General features: G+C 37.0%; 1 protein-coding gene across 5 annotated transcripts in view; it reads left to right on the forward strand.

The window, feature by feature from the left end:
- LOC124595158 (sodium bicarbonate cotransporter 3) overlaps positions 1-27122 on the forward strand; it is a 976895-nt gene that overhangs the window by 887515 nt on the left and 62258 nt on the right. The gene's annotated exons all lie outside the window — the stretch shown is intronic.

Below are 27122 nucleotides of genomic sequence, written 5' to 3' on the forward strand. Positions count from 1 at the left end.
AAAGTTACATTGACATCCGTTTTCTCTTCTTTCTCTTTATTTCTTAGATATCATTTGCCCTTAACCTCATTACATTAACTTCAGTGTTTTTTATGATGGCCTTCTTCAGTACAAGAATTTTATACTGATTTTATTATAGGCTTCAATTTTACTCTTGGATCATCCATGTTTTGCCTTCACTGTTGTGTGCCTAAAGTTGGTAGGGGATGGGTATAAGCTAGTAGTAGTTTTATTCATGCAAGCACTCTGTCATCAGGCCATGAGTGGCCTACCAGGACCATCTGACCCCCGTGTCATCCTCAGTGGAGGATGCGGATAGGAGGGGCATGGGGTCAGCTCACCGCTCACCCGGTCGTTATGATGGTGTTCTTGACCAAAGCCGCTACTATTTGGTCGAGTAGCTCCTCAATTGGCATCATGAGACTGAGTGCACCCCGAAAAATGGCAACAGCGCATGGCGGCCTGGATGGTCACCCATCCAAGTGCCGACCACGCTCGACAGCGCTTAACTTCGGTGATCTCATGGAAACTGGTGGAACCACTGTGGCAAGGCCGTTGCCTTCATTCAGGCAAGGGTCACTTTTATAAGGGCACTGTATATGTTGCAGTATTTCAGTTCAAGAACAAATACATAATTCATATACACAGGCATTTACATAATTAAATCTATTTTGACAAGGATAGGATAGCTGGTCAGACATGGCCTTGCTGTAGTAATCATCCCAGCATTTGCCAAAGTAATTTAGGGAAACCACAGAAGACCTACATCAGCATGGCTTGACAGGCATTAAAGCCTCAGACTTCTCAAATAGAAAACCAGCTCTATTAAAAATAGTGCAAAATCATTCAATTTAGCTGTCTTGTACAAAACTATTTTGTTTACAAAATTCGTGTAGTTAAGTTATTTCACAACATAAGAATCTCATATTACTCTCTCTATTAATTTCTCAACACCTATCCCTGTACACATTACACATACTATCACCTGACATCAGGACCATGACAATGATGTTTGGTTTCCGTTTTGAGTATCACAGCTTCATATTTCCTTGCCTGTACAATTACATCAGTATGCCTCCATAAAGAGTGAAATATTGAGCTAATAAAGAGGATAAGACGCTGTACTATCCATTGCAGAGCTTTAGTATAACATAGGTGTTAGTGATCTTTCTTGATATTGTCACTTTGTTTGAAGTCATTCACTGACTTCAAAGAATTATAAATTACCTATAATTTTTATAAAATGTCTGTCGCACTCATTTTTTATGCCCTATCCTATCCATGAATGAAAATCTATTAGATTTGCATATTAGTAATTAATTTTAATGAGAAATCTACTGTCACTGTAAATACTGTATTCACCTACTTACAAAAGTTGTGGTATGTTGACTATTGGGAATAGCTGAAGTGGTAAATGCCAAATGCCATTGGTTGGTTCTGACTGATTTCTGGTTGCAGCCAATGTTAGATGGTAGACAATACTGTGTTTTTATGATTGAGTTTTAAATCATCTTATTCACTTGTGAAATACTCATAGTTTTGTCTGCTGGCTAAAGTTGGTAGTGCTGGAAGGGACTCAGCTATATCCATCAATCAAGTGTTTGGAGTACATCTATAGTAGTGGTAATTTAAAAATTAAAATGAAGCAAGGATTATTCGTTATAGTAGAGCCATTCTGTCAATGTGTGCAGATGAACACACAGTGTAATGACCCAACCCAGTCATTGATTTATGTAGCCTCATATCTTCTAAACTGTAGCATCCTGTGACATGAAGACAAATGGTAATGGTACACTGTTGTCAGTGTGAAATATTACAGCAGATGATAAATTCCTCCGTTGCTATAGATGGTCGTATGTTATGATTTAACTATTTTGGTACATTTATCTTTCAATTTTCTAAAAAATGTCAAAGAGAAATGGTCCTTTGTCAGATAATTTAAAGCCTTTTTTAAGATTTTGAGTGCTTCAGTAGGTTTTGAATCGTAGAGGAAAAATGTTGTACAGCTCAGTGATATGACTGGTCTCTTCGGAAAAAATCATTTCTCATAATTTGTTCCTCTTTCGTAAATAAGACATGTTTTTTCGTCATAATGTTCAGAAATGCAAAAGTTAATTTATTTTCTCATCTCATACTTGTAATCATAAAAATATAGAAAAGTATATAAGATAAAGAAGATCCTATACTGAATTCCAAATACAAAATTCCACATACAGAACCATCAACTGGATGCTATGTACAAAACTTTATACACAGAATATTTTTTTACATCTTAAAATTAGGCTTCTAGATTTCATTCTGGCACAACTTGATACAGTAAATTAATGGAATTAATTTACTCAGAACTGGACTTTTCCATGAACAATGAAGCTTCACACAACAGCAGTAACTGCTTGGCCAGGTCATTTTGATTTCATATTTTGTCAGTTTTATGTAAAACAGTGACAGCAAGATTGTTTGATAAATGTATCTGGAGAAGGGTAGAAAATCTGCTATGATTAGTGCAAGTACAAAGAATCAGGAATTGTACAGCATACACCAATGAGCCAAAACATTATGACCATCTGTATAATAACTTGTTATTCCACTTTTCAAACACAGCGCAACAGAGATTCTACGTATCATGGATTCTACAAGTCCGTGATGAAGTTCCAGAAGTATGTGGCTCCAGATATTGATGCACAGGTCAAGCAATTCCCGCAAATTAACGGGATGGTGGTTTACGGGCATGCAGCTGATGCCCGATATGTGTTCTAATAGGTACAGATCAGGCAGACTTTCTGGCCAAGACATCAATGTGAGTTCACTAGAATGCCCCTCAAACCACTGTAGCATGATTCTGTTCTTGAAAGATGGACAGTTATCCTGCTGGAAGATGTCGTCGCCATAGAGGGAGACTTCACGCATGAAGCAATGCAGATGGCTCTGCGTTAATGTTCACATAGTTTACAGCTGTCATGATGCCTTCATTTACCACCACAGATCCCATGGAAGCCCAAATCATTGTACCCCATAGCACAATTCTGCCCTCACCAGCCTGCATCTGTGGCATGGTGCATGTTTTCTGCAGCCTGGCTTGACCTGATGTAACAAGAAAATCGATTAATTTGACAGGCAACACATGTCTATCGATCCATGGTGAAAACTCAGTAATGCTGTGTCCACTGCAATCATAGCTGATGATGCCATTGGATCAACACAGGAACACGTAGGGGTTGTGTGATGTGGATCTCCGTGTTCATGGCGCTTGAACGGTGTTCTCTGAAATGCACATGCTGGCACTAGCATTACACTTTGTTTTCAGATCTGCCACAGATTGCAGCCTATCCTCAATTAGACCATGTTTGGGATCATCCTACCTCCATGTTTTGTGATGAGATGTGGTCGTCCAATACATACAGCCTACTCATTATTTCACCATCCTTCAACCACTTTCCATAGGCATTCATTACACTAGTATGCCAAAAGGTGACCAGCTTCACCATTACAAAGATTCTCATTTCCAATTGCAGTGCCACAGCATTGTACCCTTTGTCAAAACACTTATATCAGTGGATTTCCACATTTGCAGCCTGTATCTTTGCTGTGATGACAGCCCATTCATGTCTCTTCCACTTATATTCTTTCCTTACTGCATCACATGCCTGAAACATCACCAGGAAGTGTTCAACCAGTGGTCGTGATCTTTTGGCTCATCAGTGTGTATGAGGAATCTAAGAAAGAAGAGAAGACAAGAAAGGTAGGGGACACTTCCTATGTAGGAAATGTCCTTTTGGAAGGTGCTAGTTGTTCACCCCAAGAGAGGGAATATTCATAAATTTTGCAGAAAGTATATTGTAGAGCATTCCCCCAACAGCCTGAAAGTGACCGGCACATGCAAAAATTACTGACAAAAGATTAGCCTCATAATACCCAGTCTTAAGTTTGCCAAAGATACTCTTAAACCATTATTTATTTTTCTTTGGACACCAACTCATTATTTCATTTGTACTATACAATAACTTAATTTTCCTGATAGGTATATCTAACTATTCTGGTTTAATACTAAGCTCTTATGCTGACTGGTTGCACTTTTGAATCCTGGTTTCACATTTTTCACTAATACGTCATTTAGTGACTGTGGAAACTTAAATTATGTGACAGGCCAGGGTTTGGTGCAGATCCCTACTTCTGCAGTCAATGCATTACCATTTACACCATCCGTACGTGTTTTGTGGATCAACTCAAAGCCTCAACTTGCCACAGGCTCCTTCCTTTTTCTATCAAATTCCATGTTTGTTGAATCACATCTGGTGCTGTTAAATGATCTTCAGACCACTTACAGGCAGCCAGTAGAGTTTCACCTTTAGTATATCTGTAGATACCATCGCCATATTTGAATGAGAAATTTTATATAATTCCTTAGAATTGTTGTTTTTATTACCTTTGTTTTTTAAGGCATAATTAAATCACCAACTCTGTTGCTGTTTGAGAACACTTTAATTCTCAATACCACTTGCATTCACCAAACATCATAAGGCACACAAAATGAATTTTTACACTGCAATTTAGCATATGCTAGTTTGAGATGGAAATAAAGTGATGAAGTATTAGCAGAAGTAAAGCTATGTGGGTAGCTCATGAGTCATACTTGCCCACAAAGGCAAATGTCCCATGTTTGAGTCCCAGTCTGGCACACTGTTTTAATCTCCAGGAAGTCTCAAATAATAAGATAACTTGTGCTACAACACAAAAGAGACGCACATTAAGATAAAATATAGTTACCTTTCTTTACATTTTAGTAATGACAAACAGCTGAGGCATTATGGACGTGGTGCTACATATCACAACAGCCTTTGTGCTTATCCATTTGTTTTTGTATGTAGGTTTCAAGGTATGAGATGAGAGCTGAATTTGTCCAAAGAAGTATACCTTTTCCACAAGGCTAAAATCAAACAGTGGAAAATCCAGGATGGAATGTAAAAATATTAGGAGAAGGGAAGTTGCTACTCACCATATAGCAGAGATGGTGAGTCACAGATAGACACAACAAGAGTCTTTTTGATGTGCCTATCTGCAATTTAGCATCTTTTCCACTGGGCTGCTTGATTAAAATAAGTACGGTACTTTATTTATATCTTCTGGCCAATTTTGAGCTTCAGTTCATTTTGAAGTGTACCTGTAAAAAACACAGCAATGTGTTGTTATGTTTTTATGTGTATTTGAAAATGAACTAAAGATCAAAATTGGCCAATAGTGCCGAATAAAGCAAATATTTTAACCAAGCAGCCTGCTGGAAATACTGCCTTTCTTTGAATTTATGGAGGCTGTGGTACTCATCCAGAAGAAATCAATCAAATGTATTTGTTGTTTTACAGGCATAATTCTACATTGAGTTTTGCATCTTTTGTAATGATTGTGTTCATCTAATTGTGCATGTTTATCATTGTTCCCTTAATAGTCACAAGTAAGAGATGATGAAATTATTTATTGTGTAATTCTTCTAGTCTTTTTATATTACACATTTAATGATGATACAATGGTCATATTAGATGTTTTACATTTGGTATTCTTGAAATTTATTGCAAAATCTGACCGCATAAGACTATTATTTATTTCTGTGGCTTTTAACATCCACATGTGGGTCAATTTCACCCAATGTGCTATTTACAAATGCTTCAGATAGAGATAAAACCCAATATTATTATCACCTTTTGCTAATAATGTCATTGATGTATGATTTTTTTCTGCCTTTTACTATCAATAAATTGTAGCTTTTTTCCCTCTGAGGACTCAAAAAATTAAAGGGGACACATCCCCAAGTGTACCTTTTGTAACTCAGCACTGCTCTTTCATCTTGTGCGAGTACTGTAACAGAATTAATTTCTTAAATCCTTTCCTTTTGGTCTCCTTGTTGTTACATACAAGCTTTAAAGATAATAACTCTTTTGTTCCCCGAATGAAATTTTCACTCAGCAGCAGAGTGTGCACTGATATGAAACTTCCTGGTAGATTTAAACTATGTTCCAGACTGAGACATGAACTCAGGTCTTTTGCCTTCCACAGGCAAGCACTCCACTAACTGAGCTACCCAAGCACCCCTCACAGCTACTTCCACCAGTACCTTTCTCTTACCTACTGAACTTTGCAGAAGTTCTCCTGTGAGACTCGTGGGACTGTCACTCCTGGAAATTTCAATGTTGCAGAGACATAGCTTAACCACAGACTGGGGGATGTTTGCAGAATGAAATTTTCTCTCTGCAGCAGAATGTGCGCTGATACAAAACTTCCTGGCATATTAAAACTATGGTTGTGACAAGTCTCAAACTCGGGACATTGCCTTCCATGTACTAGGGCTTTTTAGTCATTATAGCACTTGCCCACGAAAAGCAAAGATACTGAGTTTGACTCTCAGTCCGGCGCACAGTTGTAAGCTGCGAGTAAGTTTCAACTCTATTGTTGTTCTGTATTAGTGAGTGTGATATTGACTGTGAATGCTGTTAATGTCCTTTTCCTCCTCCTCTTGTAAGCTTTCTAATGTGATGTAATAATTTGAGTTATATTCTAAAACTATGACTGTAACTTCACTCAGCTGTGTTTTCTATCTCTTTACTGTGTTCTTGTTACATTGTGTGGATCACATAGTTGTCTTCCATTCTCACAACTGACTTAGTTATTGTAATACCTCCAGACAGTTCACTGTCTTATGAAGCCCCTTGATGTTCTTATTGCTGATAATTTTGTTTCGCAAGACTCATTAAGCACCTTAATATGGTTTAGTTTTTTTTATTTTTTCTAAGAAATTTAGGCCATATTAGACATATTAGTTACTATGTCATATTGTTAGAAGGACAAAGATACATTGCACTCGATAGTAAGATCTATGTTCAAAAAAATGTTTTTCCTGGCTACATCTCATGCTGAATGGCACTGTGAGGCCAACTCATTTTTTTGCTACATGCTGACATTGTACTGAGTTGCAGTTGGTAGGTTCTTTGTTTGTCTACACATATGATGAGTAGTTGGCTCACTTTGGCTTGGTCTTTTGTTACTGTTTCAGTGGTATTTTACTTGAGAGTGGTATAGCAATTCACTAGATCCCAGAGACTTGTTAATATTTGATTGTAAAGAAAGACTGTTTAATATTTTTTCTCATAGTTCAGCTATACATCTTAATGTGTTTATGTCATACTACAGGATCACCTGATGGTTCAAAACCCTTTTGGTAGTGAAAATTGAAGCATTTTTGAACAGTTGAAGTGGATCAAGTGTGTTTGTGGCATCAGTATGCTTTTCACAAACGACTTAGCTCTTTCATGACAACATGAAGCAGCAGCACCCCTTGTCACTCCATTCCACAACAGTGCTTTTGGAAAGACATGCTGTCCCTTACACATTCTTCATTCTATGATGGATGTCTACCACTGTTTCTGCTGTGGCAGCCAAGAAAAGAATAACAGCACATTGGTCCTGTTTGGACGCATTTGGTAATAATGTTGCCATAGTTCACACTTCCAAATTTGCCGCACACACATTGGCAAGACATAAATCCCACACTAATCCCTTGTCACATGTCAGTGGTTATATACTGGCATCCAAGTCATGTTTTGTTGCATTTGCATATATGCTGCAGCAATGCTGTCAAACTGAAACTTTTTGATTGCCCGTTACATCTTTTAATTTCACTACAAGGCAAGAGGGTCTTGTGTAATTTCATTTGGTTGTTGGGGGAGGGGTTCAGCCTCTCTAGACTTCTGCTTTGGCTATGTAGTTGAACTCACTAGTGCTGGTGCCCATGTCACATTCCTATCCTGTGCAGCTGCTATTTTTCGTTCCCAAATTTTTGTCCCATGCAGTTACTGACTGCCTCTGGGCCATAAAGCCGTGCTTCTCCAACTCTCCCTCCCACTCCCCATCTCCTCTCTCCACTCATCTATTCCACCTGATCCAAACCCTCATCCCAGTGGAACTGCAGTCCCAGCATTTTGTATTCAGCCAGCCAGGCCTAAAGACAGAGAGATAGAGAGAGAGAATGTGTGTGTGTGTGTGTGTGTGTGTGTGTGTGTGTGTGTGTGTGTGTGTGTGTGTGTGTGTGCGCGCGCGCATGCGCGTGCGCGCACTCATGTGTAAGCTAGCAAGTTTTCAGTCTTGTTCACCTGCCTGTTGATGAGTTAATGCCTTTGCTATTTGGTGAGCTGTTACCTTCACTCCTAAAGTATTTATATTCTACTAGGACTTTCCACTACTGGCAACTTGTTGAGTCTCTGCAAAAAGAAGTGCCACTAATAAATAGACGCAAATGTTAATGGCACAAAGGTGCTAGAATATGTGAGTGAGTGTAGGCTGATGTGGCTAGTGTGAGTGTAGGCTTATGTGGCTATTGTCATTTTCAGTAAAACTTTTCTGGGTGTATGACTATGTTGTCATATTGCACCCATACAGATCTGATGGCCACATTTGCAACAGTGCCCAAATAGTTGGTCTATGCAACTACATGATGGCGTAATCCTATGGCTGGAAAAGTTACATAAATTTGCTAGAGTATGTTTTGCTGTGAATGCAGAAAGAAAGTTTTTTTTTTTCTTTTAGAATGCTCAAAGGCATAACAGATATTTTACAGAAACAAATTAAATAGAGCAATTCTTTTCACACTATAGTATTGTGTCATTACAATATTAGGCACTGTACCATGGTGAAAATATTACAGGCAAATCTATTCCTACATACTCGAGTGGTTGTAATGTACTGAAGGATGGTTAGCCATCTCGACCGAATCAGGGTACTTGGTAAATAGCAGTTTGGACATCAAAATTTATAATTTCACTGCCCACAAAATAGGGTCTTTAAATAGTAAAATGTCACCAATAGGAATTTTCTGTGGCTTATCCAAAGCATATGATTGTGTGAACCATGACATTATGTTACAGAAATTACAGTTCTATGGTATAAATGGAACAGCATATGAGTGGTTTAAATAATATCTACAGAACAGGAAGCAAAATGTTTCTTTATATGATTTAAGTAAATTTGCCAAGTCATCTAACTGGAGGGAAATTACATTAGGTGTTCCACAGGTTTCAATCATGGGTCCCCTTTTGTTCTTAATATATGTGAATGAATGAGCTCCCTCCCTATCTGAAACAAGAAGCTAAACTGACACTGTTTGCTGATGATAACAAGCATCATTATTATTCCAATAAAAGAAACTCGAATAGAAAATGTTACAAATAATGCCTTTGGGCAAGTTATTAATTGGTTTTCTGCAAATGGGCCTGCTCTGAACTTTGAAAAGACACAGCACATCCAATATCCTGCTGCAAGGAATACAGTTCCTTCAATAAATATAATACATTAACAAAAGTCAGTAGCCACGGTGGAGCATACTAAATTTTTGGATGTACATATAGATGAGAATCTTAATTGGAAAATTCATATTTGAACCTCTGAAAGCGTCTAGGTTCAGCAACTGTTGCAGTCAGAATAATTGCCAATTTTGAGGATGTAGAAATTAGTAAGCTAACATGCTTTGTATACTTTCACACTCTGATGTCATACAGAATAATACTGTGGGATAATTCAATACTTATCCAAAAAGTATTCATTGTTTAGAAGAAAGTAGTTAGAGTTATGGGTAGGGTTCATAGCTGCACATCTTGTAGGCATCTATTTAAAAGGTTTGGAATTCTTACAACAGCCTCACATTACATTTACTCACTAATGAAATATGTTCTTAACAACATGGACCAATTTAAAAACAACAGTAACATTCATGATTATAATAACAGAAGAAAGAAAGACTTACACTATGCTCTACTTAACCTATCTGTGGCACAGAAAGGGGTAAAATATGCTGCTGTAAAACTTTTCGATAAATTATCAGATGAAATAAAATGTCTGACAGGCAGCAGTAATACTTTCAAAAATAAATTGAAATCAAATCTCCTCGGCAATTCCTTCTATACCATAGATGAATGCTTGAACAGGAGTAAATAAATCTACTGGTATAATATATGCATTTTGTGCTCTTTAAGGTAATGGGATGGGTAATAAAAATTTTAAGCTTAAAAAACCCTTTGATTCACTTGTGCATTTCTTATGCACTTGACATATTCCACATCATAACAGTTACTGTCAGATTGATCTATGCAGCACATAACTAACTAACTAACTAGGAATATGAATGCAAAGTATTTAAAAATTTTATCACTTCAATTTGAAGCAAGAGCGCAATACATCTTGCAAAATAATGAACAACATTACAACTGGTAATTGATTACACAGAATTATTTGCAGCATTCATGTATTTAGATGCAGTATATGTTTCATTGAGAAAAGAAAACACAGGCAGTATATTGCTTACAGCCTTTACTCACCTATAGTGGATCAGTGCATAGAACACAGAAACATGTAACAGTAAATAGCATTCACACTAGCTTTCAAGCACTAGCTCTTTTTCTAGCTAAAATACGCTCATTCACATGCACAAACACATGGACACCCAAATATACGCTCCCTTGGCCGAGTCTGTATTTTGCAATTAAATGTTTATTTTGTTTCTAATCAAACATGTTTCACCTAATCATGCCATCCTTTTCATGTATCAATGGGTTTTTCTGTAGGCTCCAGTTGACATAGTAGTGTTGCACACTCCACATGGTCTTGTTCACTTGAGGCAATGCTACAGCAAGTGAGAAACCGTATGCAGTGCACAGTAGGAAACATATTGAAATGTACAATGTAACTCATCAATTAGAAACATGTAATGTGGGTTTCTAGTGCCTGCAGAACAACCCATGGATGTATGAAAAAAATAGAAAAATGAAGACAACTGATGATGCCTAGCATGAATAGGCAAAATATGTTTGGTTGGCTACAAAATAAACATTCTGTCACAAAAGACGGAATTTTTCTTCTCTACATGGTGAACATAACTATATAATTGAAGTAGCAACTTGTTGGAATTGGATGAACAAAATATTTGTTACATGTGTTGGCAGTGAGCTAATGTGTATAGATCTCTTTTTTTAGCCTGTTACATGTATTCTTAGATATCTATGCTACAGTTTCTATGTTATATGCCTTTGTAAATTGCCAGAAACACATTAAAGGCACTAAAATATGTGTTCGTAAACAGTGTTTCTCCATCAACATTATTTTAGCTAGATATCCAGAGATCACAGGCCTACAGACCACATGCTGCTTCCACACACTGCCTCCATTTCTTCCTGTTTTGTGTCCGGTTCCTCCAGATGTCTTCAATCCCCAGGGCTGCTAGGTCCTTCAGCAGGTCGTCCATCCTGTGCTGCCTTGGTCATCCAATGGGGCATTTGGTGTTTGGTTTCCCCTCTAGTGCCATCTTCGCCTATCTTACATCTGGCATATGGACTACATGGCCCAGCCGTTGTATTCTTTTGCTCTTTAGCTTCTGTAGGATAGTTGGTTATTACATCAGAAGGTAGATCATTTTACTGTGCAAATAGACACTGGGCTAACAAAAGTCGAGGGATACCTCCTAATATCGTGTTGAACCTCTTCCTGCTTGGCGTAGTGCAGCAACTTAGCATGGCATGCATTTAACAAATTGTTGGAAGTTCCCAACAGGAACACTGAGCCAAGCCACCTTTACATCTACAACTATATCTACATGGATACTCTGCAAATCACATTTAAGTGCCTGGCAGAGGGTTCATCGAACCACCTTCACAATTCTCTATTATTCCAATCTCGTACGGCGTGCGGAAAGAATGAACACCTATATCTTTCCATACGAACTCTGATTTCCCTTATTTTATCATGGTGGTTGTTTCTCCCTATGTAGGTTGGTGTCAACAAAATATTTTCACATTCAGAGGAGAAAGTTGGTGATTGGAATTTGATGAGAAAATCTCGTTGCAACGAAAAACGCCTCTCTTTTAATGATTTCCAGCCCAAATCCTGTATCATTTCTGTGACTCTCTCTCCCATATTTCACAATAATACAAAATGTGCTTCCTTTCTTTGAACTTTTTTGATGTATTCCTTCAATCCTATCTGATAAGGATCCCACACTGCGCAGCAGTATTCTAAAAGAGGACAGACAATCATAGTGTAGGCAGTCTCCTTAGTAGGTCTGTTACATTTTCAAATTGTTTTGCCAATAAAACACAGTCTTTGGTTAGCCTTCCCCACAACATTTTCTGTGTGTTCCTTCCAATTTAAGTTGTTCGTAATTGTAATACCTAGGTATTTAGTTGAATTTGCGGCTTTTAGATTAGACTGATTTATCGTGTAACCAAAGATTAACAAGTTCCTTTTAGCACTCCTGTGAATGACCTCACCCTTTTCGTTATTTAGGGTCAACTGCCACTTTTCACACCATCCCGATATTTCTTCTATATCATTTTGCAGTTTGTTTTGATCTTCTGATGACTAAACGATAGCATCATCTGCAAACAACCAAAGATAGCTGCTCAGATTGTCTCCCAAATCGTTTATATAGGTAATGAACAGCAAAGGGCCTATAACACTACCTTGGGGAATGCCAGAAATCACTTCTGTTTTACTCAATGACTTTCCGTCAATTACTATAAACTGTGATCTCTCTGACAGGAAATCACAAATCCAGTCAGATAACTGAAATGATATTCCATAAACACACAATTTCACTACGAGCTGCTTGTGTGGTACAGTGTCAAAAGCTTTCCAGAAATACGGAATCAATCTGAAATCCCTTGTCAATAGCACTCAACACTTCATGTGAGTAAAGAGCTAGTTGTGTTTCACAGGAATGATGTTTTCTAAACCCATGTTGACTGTGTGTCAATAGACCATTTTCTTCAAGGTCATTCATAATGTTCGAACACAGTATACGTTGTAAAATCCTCTATACCCATCCACAGTAGCAAAAGTTGCCAATTAGGATGTTGTGCGTGAACTGACCTCTCAATTATGTCCCATAAATGCTGGATGGGATTCATGTCATTCAATCTAGGTGGCCAAATCGTTCACTCAAATTGTCCAGAATCCTCTTCAAACCAGTCACAAATAATTGTAGCTCAGCAATATGACATCATTGTTTGGGAACATGGAAGTCCACAAATGGCTGCAGACGGTCTCCAAGTAGCTGAACATAACCATTTCCAGTCATGTAAATACAGCCCACACAATTATGGAGCCACCAACAGCTTGCACAGTGCCTTGTTGACAACTTGGGTCCATGTGTTAACAACAGGTGATGTCATGCTGTTAACAAAGGTACTTGCATTGATCATCTGCTGCCATAGCCCATTAATGCCAAATTTTGCTGCACTGTCCTAGCGGATATGTTCATTGTAAGTGCCACATCGATATCTATGGTTGTTTCACACAATGTGGCTTGTCTGTTAGCACTGACAACTCTATGCAAACACCATTGCTCTTGATCATTAAGTGAAGGCCGTTGGCCACTGTGTTGTCCAAGGTGAGAGGTAATGCCTTAAATTTGCTATTCTCAGCACACTTTTGATACTGTGGATCTCGGAATGTTAAATTCCTCAACAATCTCCAAAATGGAATGTCCAATGTGTCTAGCTGCAACTAGCATTCCATGTTCAAAGTCTTTTAAGTCTCGTTGTGCAGCCATAACCACGTAGGAAACACTATCACATGAATTGCCTGATGACAAATGACAGCTCTGCCAATGCAGTGCCCTTTTTTACCTTTTGTACATGGTACTATTACCATCTGCATATGTGCATATCACTATCCCGTGACTCAGTGTATAATCCTACACAACTGAGAAAGAATGGCTGCAAATATTAACAATATATGATAACTTATTCATATCCAGTATGTTGTCATTCAAAGAACAGGATTCTTTTATCTTTCCCTTCTGTGTCGAGGCTTTGAGAACCTTTATTCATCACAGTCACTTTCAGTCTCTGATTTGGCTCTGTCCTCCACTTTCCCATAAACCAAAAGCAAAAATTTGCAAGTTGTGTTGTGTTCATATTGATGCAAACTTAAACTAGAAACATCACACAAAAGACTCTCTAGAATGTTTAGCTTCAGTTGCTCTGGCAATAATAATAATAATACTGATGGTAATAATTGCAAGATTTAGGCACAATACTGATGGTAATAATTGCAAGATTTAGGCACACAAAAATCAGCGAGTGAATATAATTCCATGTTTTCATTCTACATCTACATCTGCATATGTACTCCATAAGCCATTGTATGATGCATGGCTGAGGGTATGTTGTACCACTACTAGTCTTTTCATTTCTTGCTCCACTTGCAAACAGAGCAAGGGCAAAACGACGGTATGTATACCTCTGTATGAGCCCTGTTTTCTCTTAACTTCATTATCCTTACACAAAACGTACAGTGGGAGCAGTAGAATCGCTCTGTAATCAGCTTCAAATGGCAATTTTCTAAATTTTCTTAATAATGTTTCTCAAAAAGAACATCCCCTTCCCTCCAAGGTTTCCCATTTGAGTGCCCAAACCATCCCCATAATACCTGTGTGTTAATTGAGCATACATATCTCACATCCCACCTCTGAAAGGCTTTAATGTCTTCCTTTAATCTGATCTGGGGGGATCACAAACACTTGAGTACTGCTCAGCAGTGGGTCTCACTAATGTTCTACAGGCAGGCTCCTTTAAAGATGAAGCACACTTTCCTAAAATTCTCCCAATACCTGCTGCAATCCTTACATGCTCATTCCATTTCATATTGTTTTGCAACGTTACGCCTAGATATGAAATTGACATGACCATATCAAGCAGCACATAACTAACGCTGCATCCAAACATTACAGGGTTGGTTTTCCTATTCATCTGCGTAACTTACATTTTTTCTGCATTTAGACCTGGCTGCCATTCATCACACCAACTAAAAACTGCTCTAAGTCATCTCATATTCTGTAACAGTCAGTTAACGATGACATCTTCCCAAACACCACAGCATCATCAGCAAACAGCCATAGATTGCTGCTCACCCTGTCCATCAGATCATGTATGTATATAGAGGATAATAGCAGTCTTGTCACAGTTCCTCTGAATGTTCCTGACACTAGTCTTGTCACTGATTAACTCTTGCCCTCAAGGAGGTGTTGATGCCATATAGGACAATATTTTGGTTTAACACTTCACTTATTCATTGAGGAATAAAAAAATTATAATTAACATTGGGTTTAGAGGGAAAAAAATCTCATACTTATCTGTTTAAATAGTTGAGAAAATCAAGCATCAATTCACAGTGTATCTAGGAACAGATATATTCACAGTTACCAATGAATTTAGTTTTTGTTCAGAAAGGAGTTTAATGCTCAGCTGTAAAGCTGTTTTACAATAAACCGGTGGAAATAGAATGTGTGAAAGCAGCAACAGTGTTTTCAGATGCAGATTAAAGTTACTTCTCTTTAACAGATCCTTCAGCCTTGAAGCAAAGTTCTTGAAAAGAAATCAATAAATAATTACAGATGTGTAACTGGACAACATATAATCACATAAATAAGTAGTTTTTAAGAAGTGTGTGCAACATGTTCAGCTGGCAGTTTCCAAACATATTACTTATTGTGAAAACGATACAGGAACACATAACTAACTAAGTAGCTAACACTAATTGTTTTTAACTTTCTGGCTTGTGGGGTGTGATTTTCTTTTTTGATGTAGCCCCAATTTGCCTCTATATGATTGCATGCAGATTAGTATTATTAAAACCTTCGCAAAGGCTGAAGTATAACTGATTAAAATTTTTTCATAGTGTTGTTGGATCAGATAGTTTACTAATTTTGTTCTCTTTGCTCAATTTTCTTTCTAACAATGAATGTTTATATATCCACACTTTGCAAGTGGAGGAATCAGTCAGATATTGTTGGTTAGAGCTATTCCTTATGTAATGATTATTGTTGGCTTTGCGCTTCCTTATTCTTTATTGTTTAACACTAAGCTAATTGGGTGTTGGTTTTTGATCTTTTTTAGGCCTAATGCAGACTAAAGATACCTAGGGAACCACAGATTTTGTGAAGCAATGATTAACATAAACATTCCCAAAGATGATAACACCACAAATAGAAAGATCATTGTCGTCCATTTCTAATACAGAAATATTTTTAGAAACCACACCACATATATGGTTGTGGTATTTATTTGTTTTTATAATAGTATACAATACAGTATCAGACATTTTAATTTTTCTACGCAATAAAAAATACATTTTTTTTACAAAAATAAAAATTTGCATTACAACTTTTCAAATGACATGCAGATAAAAGAAAAGATGGTTTGTACTGATGTAAAACATGAAAGTACAGCCAAAATGACAATAGAAAACTTAAGAAATCAAGCTTTCAGGAACAGGATTGCTACTTCCATAAATAAGAGAAAAAGGAAGAAAGGGAAAGGACCTAAAATGCATGCAAGAAGAAGGAGGAAGAGTCACTCTATACCCAACAGAAAGAGAGACATATAAGGAGCAGGTACAAACTGAAGTCACAATACACTTCAGTAACTACCTAGCAAATGTTTTGAGTGTGTCTTCTCTCAGATGATTATGTCTCTCCCTTGAGCCTGGGTTCAGAGTGTCTACAACCTTTCTGCACATTCTTACCTACCGTACAACACCTTTCCTTTCTTCTTTTTGTATTTATATTTAGAAAAAGTACTTAAATGTTCAAAAGTTCAAGGTTTTTTAAATTTTATACTTTTGGTGTCAGTCTACTACTAAGCATTATTCCATCAAAACACATTTTCTATTATCCTGTCTGAAAAAGAGAAGATTGTTTTGAACATTCAAAAATTGTATCTAATGAATTGTTTTCACTAGCAACATCACATCCTTTTGCACTTGTGAATGTAACCAGCACTGCCTTGTAGATATTTTTTCCCTAACGGAATGTTTTGTGTGTGTTACTCCTATTTCTTGGTGTCATCCATTCCTTCTATCAATTATTCACATCAATCTGAGTCAAAAGACAATGCTCTGCAATCAGTGCAATGTTGTATTTATTGTTAAATGGATCATTGATTGTTGTATTTTATTGTGATTTGTTTGTTATGAAGGATATGTGTGTTTAATTGGGTTTGATTGTTTCGTGCATAGATTTTATGACATATTCAGAAAGAGACAACTTACATTGTATAGATGTTGTTAAAGTGTTGTTTTATAATTTTTGTGTGGACTTCCATGATGAAAAACATGTACCTTTTGGTTATGTATGATAAAAAACAATCTATCTTGCCTCTAATCAATTTTTTAGGTAATTCTGTTTTTCAAATGTAATAATGAATGATGAACAAAAAATGATTGTGTTAATTTGTTAAATTCAGTGGCAAAGGAACAGTGCCTGTGCTTAGGATAACATGTTTATAATGAGCCACATCATAGTAACATGTAATGAAGAGTTGTAAATAGTAGTAGGAGGCTGTGATTAGATTATCCAAACTCTCGTGCAATAAAGTTTCCATTTGTTGACATGTGTAGAACATTTATGTGAATGTCAGACTAATCTTCAGATGGTCCTGTAGTGGTAACTTTTTTGTTAACCTGCTGGGTCATTGCAGTAAAAACAGTAAAATGTCATACAGCCCATTTGCCTTCAGGTTATCAATACTGTTCTGGGAGAAATGTCTTAATTTATCATGATATGTTTCAAAAAAAGCCCAATAGTGTAGAAAAATATATGATCATGTTTATGTTCCTGAGAACTGTAAGAATACAGTATTACTAAATATGATTTGAAAATATCATTAGAATGTGTCATGTTCTTACCAGGTGAATGACATAAGAACTTTTTTCATGATTATGTTTGTAAACTATGAAGTGAAATATCTCTAGCTTTACAAATTGCTTCCCATCTTTTCTAAGCATTTACCACAACAGTGGCAAAAGTGACTTCTTCCAAAGGTTTCCTTTCAGTACTGAAATATGTTTTAATTAATAGCACAGACAATATATGAAGTTAAAGTGTTGGAGAGTTTACAGTGAATGAAACAACAGCTGTGAGGAGCTAAGACATGCAGGCAGATGAAAGGTTGAAACTTGAGAGGAGATGGATTAACAGGTTAACTTACAAATACATGATCTGATCTATTGAAAAAAAATAGCAACTAGTGATACTGAATAAGCAGATCAGTACTTCTGAATGTGTTATAAGTGTTAGTTATACAAATTAGCTTTAAATTCAATTATGATAAACCAGAATAAAGTTTTTGAATTCACAGTAAATTTTTATACTATACATTTCAGAATAATCACATGACTCTGTCACCATAAAAAGTGAAAGTGAGTGTAGTGCCATATTACTGATGAAAGGGATAATCAGTAATTAAAGTGGTCCAGTTAATAGACTAAAATTGTGTGCTAAACTAGATTACTAACCCAAATCTTAGCTTTCCAAAAGTACGATGCTGCCAAACAAGCAACTGGACGTAGCAGTACTTCCTGCTCTATCTTACAGCTTCAGCCTAATAGTGGTATACTCCAGCAGTTCCTAACTCTGTACAGGATCTCCTGTTGTCCTGCAGGATTAGCACATCTGCAAGCAACACCAAGTGAAGTGGTATAGCGGTCAAGTCACTGGACTTCTGGTTATGTTGAGCAGGGTTCAGATTCTCTTCTGTTCATCTAGATTCAGGTTTTCTATTGTTATTTTAAATCACTTAAGGGATGTTTCCTTTCAATGGGCCAGGTTGATTTCTTGGACCATTCTTATTCAGTCAGAACTTGAGCTTCCTCTCTGATGATTTTGGTGTCAATGGGATGTTAAAAATTAATCTTCCTTATCCCTATCAAAGAAAAAGTATGGTGGAGAAATGTTTGTTTATTTTAGGATTTATTTAGTGAATGACACTTCAACCATATGTTCCCTGTTACTGGACCACATGACACAAACCGTATGCTGCACCAAGTCTTGGAAACACATCCTTGCTTTTCACAGGCAATGCTATATCAAATGAGTGAGCTGAGCTTTCTGTTATGAATGTAACTGACAAGAATTCTTAAAAACCAGTTTTCCAGAAATGTTAGTGTAGAAGTTTGTAATCACTTCTTTGCAAGTGAACTAAAATGTTTTGCAAAAGAAGTAAAGTCTGATATTTTTATTTTTTCTTGCAAATTTGGGGGATAAGGAGCAAGGTTAAATTAAAATATCAGTATCCCTTCACAGACAACAAAGAGAGAGAGAGAGAGAGAGAGAGAGAGAGAGAGAGAGAGAGACAGAGAGTAAAATAGTTGAAATTGTTTCAGTCATTCAAATACTTTGTTTCTGAGAATTTTCAAGAGTTCGAGTTTATCGGCAGCATTTTACCTTGCCAAAAATAATTAATCTGAACCTTGCAAACATTGGTTTTAGATTCTGTGCATGAAGGTGTTGGTCTTCTGTCACAGCTGGGAGGACATAGATTAATAACCTGGAATGTGAAAGGCTTGGCATTTTCTAGAAGATAGTAGGAACTACTGGGACTAACTGAAAGACTGAATATCCTTATTGAGCTGTGACTGATGACCATTAATTGGATTTGAAAGATAGTGAAGACTTGCAATGTTTTGTACTAATTGAATATCTGAATAAGTGAGCTTGAGGAATCAAAGCACTTGTTATAAAATTAATCAAATTATATTCTAAATCAAATGTAGGAAAACACCTGCTTACAGAGAGCAAAAATTGGTGCACATTGATAAGCTCACAGATCTAGTCTGAACTCTCAGTTCTTCCATTTGACACAGCAGAGGGAAAGCAATTGGAAGAAATCTGACTTACCAAGGATTAAGCTGGAATGTCAACCTCAATTCTGGCTCTAGGTTGTGGGTAAGAAGATGAAGGAAATTGACACAGAGATTCATTAGTAGACTGAATATGAAAGTAAGAAATATTACATATCGGACAGAAGGGGAAGAGAGGTCACGAATAGTAGTGTAGATTAACCACGAAAGGATAGAACTGAAAAGGAGGACAATAGAGTACATGTAATTAAAGAGAAGTCGAAAGCAGAGGCAGTAAAAAAACAACAGCAGCAGATATCTGTGGGAGAAAATAAAATGGAAATGAATTCGAAAAATAAAAACCATGTACAATACGTGTTAGTAGTAGTAGTAGTAGTAGTAGTAGTAGTAGTAGTGGTGGTGGTGGTATATGAATAATAAGTAATAAAATTACACATGAAGGACTGTGGAGTAAGTTGGAAAGATACAGATTCAATTCTGGGAGCTGTAAAATCTTCTTTGTAAATAATTTATTTGCACTGAAACTTTTACGTAAAAGTGTGGATGGAAGGAAATAATTAACTACAGAAGCATATATTTTTCATTGTAATTTCTGCATACAATATTTACTGGTGAGTAAAGTAGTAGCTAGAAATAGACTTTGTATTGAAACAACTCGTTCTCCTTCACATTATACCCTGCAGTTCCCAGTATAAGATGACCCTCCATCAAAATGGAACAAATCAAGGAATGTAAGACTACGAAACCTTTAGCTTCAAAACTACTTCTGTATGCTATTGTAATAATGTTACCCTTGGAAAAGGCGAAGGGCTTGCAAATGAAAATCTTACTCTACATACAGAGATGCAGTGTCATTCGAGCTAGTTACCACTTCTCAAGTTACACATTTCAGATGCTGCTTGTAAAACACAACTTATTTTACCTTTATGTATCTGTATGGAACAGAGAGTAGAAAATAAAATTAGGATTTGATAAAGATAAAAAGTAAACTACCATTCACCTAGTGTCAGCAGACAAAGATGACACAATGCAAAGTTAACATACATGTTTGAAAGAATCCTTTCAAAGAATGTGGATCTCTGATGTATTCAATATGTCATGTAAACATACAGTGAGGTGATAAAAGTTAAGTGATACCTTCTAATGCCATGTTGTACATCCTTTTGTGTGGCATAGTGCGGCAACTTTGCATGGCATGGACTCCAAGTCATTGGAAGTCCTCTGCAGATATATTGAGTGATGCTGCCTCTGTAGCCATCCATAATTGTGAAAGTGGTCCAAGTGCATGATTTTGTGCACAAAATACCACCTCAGTTATCTCTTATAAATGTTCAACGGGATTCATGTTGGGCAATCTGGGTAGCCAATTCACTTGCTCTAATTGTCCAGAATGTTCTTCAAACCAATCAGAGACAATTGTGGCTCAGTGACACGGCACATTGTCATCCATAAAAATGTCCATTGTTGTTTGGGAACGTGATATCCATGAATGGCTGCAAATGGTCTCCAAGTAGCTGAATGTAACCAAGGGCCCAATCAATTCTGAATAAACACGGCCCACATCATTATGGAATGACCATAAGCTTGCACAGTGCCTTGTTGAGAACCTGGGTCCATGGCTTCGTGGGGTCTGCACTTCACTCAAATCCTACCATAAGCCTTTACCAATTGAATTGGGGGCTCATCTGACCAGGTGACAGGGTCCGACCAGTATGGTCACCGTCCCTGGAGAGTCACTGCAGGCAATGTATTGCTAGTAGCAAAAGCACTTATGTTGGTCTCCTGCTGCCACAGCCCATTACCACCAAATTTGCCACACTATGCTAACGGATATGTTCACTGTACATCCTACATTGACTTTTTGTGATTATTTCTGCAGTGTCACTCGTCTGTTAACACTGACAAGTCTGCGCAAATGCTCCTGCTCTCACTCGTTAAGTGAACGCAGTGGGCCATTGCGTTGTCCGTGTGAGAGGCAATGCCTGAAATTTGGTATTCTCAGCACACTTTTGACGTTGTGGATCCCGGAATATCAAACTCCGTAGTGATTTCCAAAATGAAATGTCTCATGTGCGTAGCTCCAACTACCATTCCACATTCAGAGTCTGTTAACTTCTGTCTTGCAGCCATAATCATATCGGAAACCTTTTCACATGAATCACCTGTGTACGCATGACAGCTCGACCAATGAGCTGAGCTTTTATACTTTGTATATGTGATACTATTGGCATCTGTATATGTGCATATCGCTATCCCATGACTTTTGTCAGTGTAAATATATGTACAAATGTGAAGTGTTACACAAGTCAACATCTAAAAAGCATAAGTGGAATGTTATGTTTGTGCACATCCCTAGTTTAACAAGGTGACTTTTAACTGTATTATTTGGAAATACCTGACATTGTTGGCTGAAGAGCAATCAGTTAATTCAGTTTGTTGAGAATCTGGGTCCATGGCTTCGTGGGGTCTGCACTTCACTCAAATCCTACCGTAAGCCTTTACCGATTGAATTGGGGTCTCATCTGACTATTGAAAAAAAAACTTCTGATTTGAAGTTTTTTATCGCCTTGACCATGTGTATGTACACAGGATTACTGGTTTCAACAGGTGTAAGCTGCTGTCTTCTGATCCATAGACTAAAGGTTATGGAATCATGCTGTGCAATAAACCGCACATTTGTACTTGTACTATTGTAACAGACTCATAATAAAAAGAGCGTCTGTTACAATGGTATAATATAACCATACTTTTTGTTGCACAATTTGATTTCATAACCTGTACTCTCTGGATCTGAAGATCACAGCTTCATCCTTATGAAATTAGTAATCCAGTGTACATGCATATGATCAAGTCAATAAAAAAACTTCATATAAGAAGCTTTCTTCACACTGTATTGGATGCATTTGTGACAAACCTGTTTGTATTTTTAACAAACATGTGTGGAATTGCTACATATTATCCACCATAATGTCCATAATTTCTTCAGAGAAAATACAGACCACTCATTCCAATCTGTAATTATGAAAAATTTAAATGGGGTTGTTGCTATCAGGTTGTCAATATTTGTCCCCAGCTTAGTTTGTTATCAAACTGGACACTCTGGAAATATATTCACTACATAAAAATGTATACAAGTAATTATCTAACAAATGAGATTGATCTAGATCAGTTGCTGCTTTGGCTGGTAATGTAAGTCGCTTTTAAAAGTGAGAACTAAATGTGTATTAAATACAAAACATATCCTTATAAAGATTAACATCGTTTTCAGTTGAAAAACAATGATTCACATTTTATGCAAAATAGCTACATGTGTAAAAATTTGTGTGTATAATTTTCCTACTTTTTCCCCACTAGTCAGTCTTACTTCTGTAACAGTATTAAAAAACAAGAACCCATATATAATGTACAGAAAGAAAATTAAATTCTATAAGTTGTAGTAGCTTTGCAGTGCTCTGAGAACTAAATACTAGGCAAAAGAATGAGAATAACAGAGATAAGGAATAAGTTACTTAACATAACGTGTCAGTAAGACACACTGGTGTAGGATAAAAGATTATGATTTGAAAGATATGTCCTGAACGTAGTGTGCCATTTATCTTCTTGCATCTTAAGAACTTTTACCACTCATTAATGCCTGTATTTACTGCAATTTTGCTCTTGTTCCCAATAAAAGAACACTAGAATTTCAAACTGGAAGCACCAGATTTGAGTTTCCGTGTATCTTGCGGTCCATGCAACACTACTTTACATCTGAATCTACCACTGTGCTCGCCACTGTGCACACTGTAATCAGTCAAGCATTGTCTTTACTTTCCCTACAGGAGTGATATGTGAGGATTTGTTATATATGCATAGGTTCCTCACTTAATACTGGTTCTTGAAACTATGGAGATAGATGCTAACTACAGAGCAAATGGTTACAAATGTCTACCATTTCAGGTTTTTCGGCACTTGTATGACATTCTTCTCTGGGTCAAAAAAATCTACCATTCATACTGCTCCTCCTTGTGCAGATGGAGTAAGCAATTGTCTTTGTAAACTGACTGAATTTTCATAGTATCCTACCAATGAATCAAAGTCTGCCAAATGATTTATTATGACTGAACCTATGTGATCATTCAATTTCATATCCCTACACATTGTTACAGCTAGGTGTTTTTATGAGTTGATTGATTCCATTTGTGACTCAGTGATATTGTAGTCATGAGATTGTAAGTTTTTGTGTGTTGTGGCGTGCACAGTTACATGTTTGTGAGCAGTTAGAGTAAGTTACCAACTTTGCAAAACTTTGGAATTTTATCAAGATCTGATTGAACGTTTGTGCAGCATTTTTCAGATGGTACATCATTGTGGAAAACTACATGGTGTGTAAGAAGTAGTCTGAAATTAGGCCTACTATTAATTATGTCTGCCAGGTCATATATGAGCTTAGCAAGAGTTCCCAACATGGTACAAGTGGAGTTGTTTATATCTCTATCACTGACTCACCATCCAAGATAACATCCTATGTTTTCCCTACCAAGAAATCCTCAATCCAGTCACGTATTTTGTATGAGACCACATATGACTGTAATTTTGTTCGTAAGAATGGTTACGGTACTGAGTGAAATTCTGTTCAGCAGTCAAGAAATACTGCATCTGCTTACCTCTGTTGATCCAAGGCTTTCAGGAGGTTATGTGAGAAAAGCATAAGTTGGGTTTTGCATGATCAGTGGTTTGAGATCCATGCTGGTTGGCATGGAGGAGGTAATTCTGTTTGAGGGAACCAGTTATGTTTCAGTGCAGAGTAAGTTCTAGGATTTTACAACAGATGGAGATCAATGAGACTGGATGCTAGTTTTGTATAAGGCTTCTGCCGTCCTTTTCATAGACTGATTCTGTCATTCTGCATTCTATTTTTTCATCTACCTGTATATGATGTTTTATGTATATAAGACAGTATCTGCACTCCTTAATCTTCTTTTGATTCCTAATTATCTCTCCCCTCCCCCCTTCCCCTTGCCCCCCTCTCCCCTCCCCCTCCCCCTCCCCCTTGCTCTCCTCTCCCTTTCTATCCTTGCTTTTGTTTTAAAAGACAAATGCTACGTTTATTCCTCTTAGTATTTTGAAGATTCTAACATCAAAATTTCATCTATTTAACATCCCAGTGATCCCTCTACTTACTCTTTCCTTAATAACAAAGACAGGGGTTTCAGAGTTTGATGCTTATGTTGAAAATAATATAATTTTTATTTTTTAAGTCTCTCAGGAAACTTATTTTAGCAACAACATCACCACTTATGGTCTTGAGAAGAAACAAAGTTTATGTATTTTCCTTATTTTTATTAAATAATGTCCCATGTAATTACATTGTGAGGCACCTCATTATGTAGGGCAAAATATTTTAATTTCACAGAAGAAGGCAGAGAACTCATTTGTGGTCTTCTTGTGCACACATTTAAGGAGTTATGTATTTTTGCTGCAAAATTTGTTTATTTATTTAGCAGTCCATAGACATTTTAAAATGTTGTCAGTTCATGTACATCTGCATATTTACACAGTTTTTGTTACATGTAGTTAAACATTGTGAGACATAATTTATTTACAGTCATTTTTGCTCCTTATCAAAAAATTACATATAGTGAAACATTGTGAGACAGAAGTTATTTACAATTGTTTTTATTAAGGAATTCACTTATAGTGTAAAAACAGTTCCTGCAAATACAACTTAAGATTTTTCCTAAAGTAGTACATTTTATCTGTTTCTTTTATTTTCTGTGGTAGCTTGTTATACAGTTTTGAGTATAATGCATAACGTAATTTTTGTTGTTGTAAATAACCCATTACTATTCAAAACCAATGTTGATTAATATAATTTTTCTCCTGGTGTTGTAATTAACTTTCTCAACTCTTCAATTAATTAGCTTTTAGCTCATAAAGGAGTAAATAATTTTGCTGTCTTAACCTATCATCTAATGATGTAAAATGTCTGACAGATGGTAAAATGAAATTGAAAACAAAGTTGAAACAGGTTTGTTAGGTTACAGTTACTGTTCTTTAACAGAATATTATTTAGATATTGCTGTCATTTGTAATGGAACAGAATTCCATATTACTTCAGTAATAAAACTGTCACTCTCATTATGGGGATCAGATGTGAGATGTAAAGTGAATGCAGACATCTATGGATCCAAGACCCCTTAAAAAATGATTGCTTCATATAAGTAGGTGTATTGAATGTCCTTGGTTCACTTATTGAAAACCCAAGCCTACAACATATCTACCATTGTCTTCATTACAAAAACAACTGACTGTCAAAGAAGTAATGTAAATAACAACAGTATGAATTAGGATAAGTTGCTGCTCACTGTGTTCAGTGGCAGGCAGGTACATTTAAAGTGCATTCAGAAGTAGACTAAGCTACTTGTCCAAAACTTAGACCGAGCGAGGTGGCGCAGTGGTTAGACACTGGACTCGCATTCGGAAGGACGACGGTTCAATCCTGCGTCCGCCCATCCTGATTTAGGTTTTCCGTGATTTCCCTAAATCACTCCAGGCAAATGCCGGGATGGTTCCTCTGAAAGGGCACGGCCGACTTCCTTCCCCATCCTTCCCTCATCTGATGAGACCGATGACCACGCTGTCTGGTCTCCTTCCCCAAACCAACCAACCAAAACTTAGTCTGCTTTTAAATGTACCACAAGTACCTGCCTGCAACTCAGTGGCTCCTCTCTGGTGAGTAGCATTCAACCCATTTCAGATTATTATTATTATTATTATTATTATTATTATTATTATTATTATGCCAGCTTGGATTTTCCACTGTCTGAAGATGTAAATAATGTATTTGCGCCTACTGCTGCCAGAAACTATATTGGTGCCAATGATAAATCATTCAGTGTGTTTTTGTTTCCATTATGATGAATACTACAGGATATACTTCTATGCAGTCTCTTGGTGTCAAGTGCATGATTCCATGCATTGCTGAGTGCATAACTCTACATCTACATCTACATACATACTCTGCAATCCACTATTCGGTGCGTGGCAGAGGGTACCTCGTACCACAACTAGCATCTTCTCTCCCTGCTCCACTCGCAAACAGAATGAGGCAAAAATGACTGCCTATCTGCCTCTGTACGAGCCCTAATGTCTCTTATCTTATCCTTGTAGTCTTTCTGCGAAATGTATGTTGGCGGCAGTAAAATTGTACTGCAGTCAGCCTCAAATGCGGGTTCTCTAAATTTCCTCCATAGCGATTCACGAAAAGAACGTCTCCTTTCCTCTGGAGACTCCCACCTGAGTTCCTGAAGCATTTCCGTTACACTCGCATGATGATCAAACCTACCAGTAACAAATCTAGCAGCCCACCTCTGAATTGCCTCTATGTCCTCCCTCAATCCAACCTGATAGGAATCCCAAACGCTTGAGCAGTACTCAAGAATAGGTCACACTAGCGTTCTATAAGCGGTCTC

Source organism: Schistocerca americana, chromosome 2, assembly GCF_021461395.2.
Source record: "Schistocerca americana isolate TAMUIC-IGC-003095 chromosome 2, iqSchAmer2.1, whole genome shotgun sequence".
Classification (NCBI taxonomy): Eukaryota; Metazoa; Arthropoda; class Insecta; order Orthoptera; family Acrididae; genus Schistocerca; species Schistocerca americana.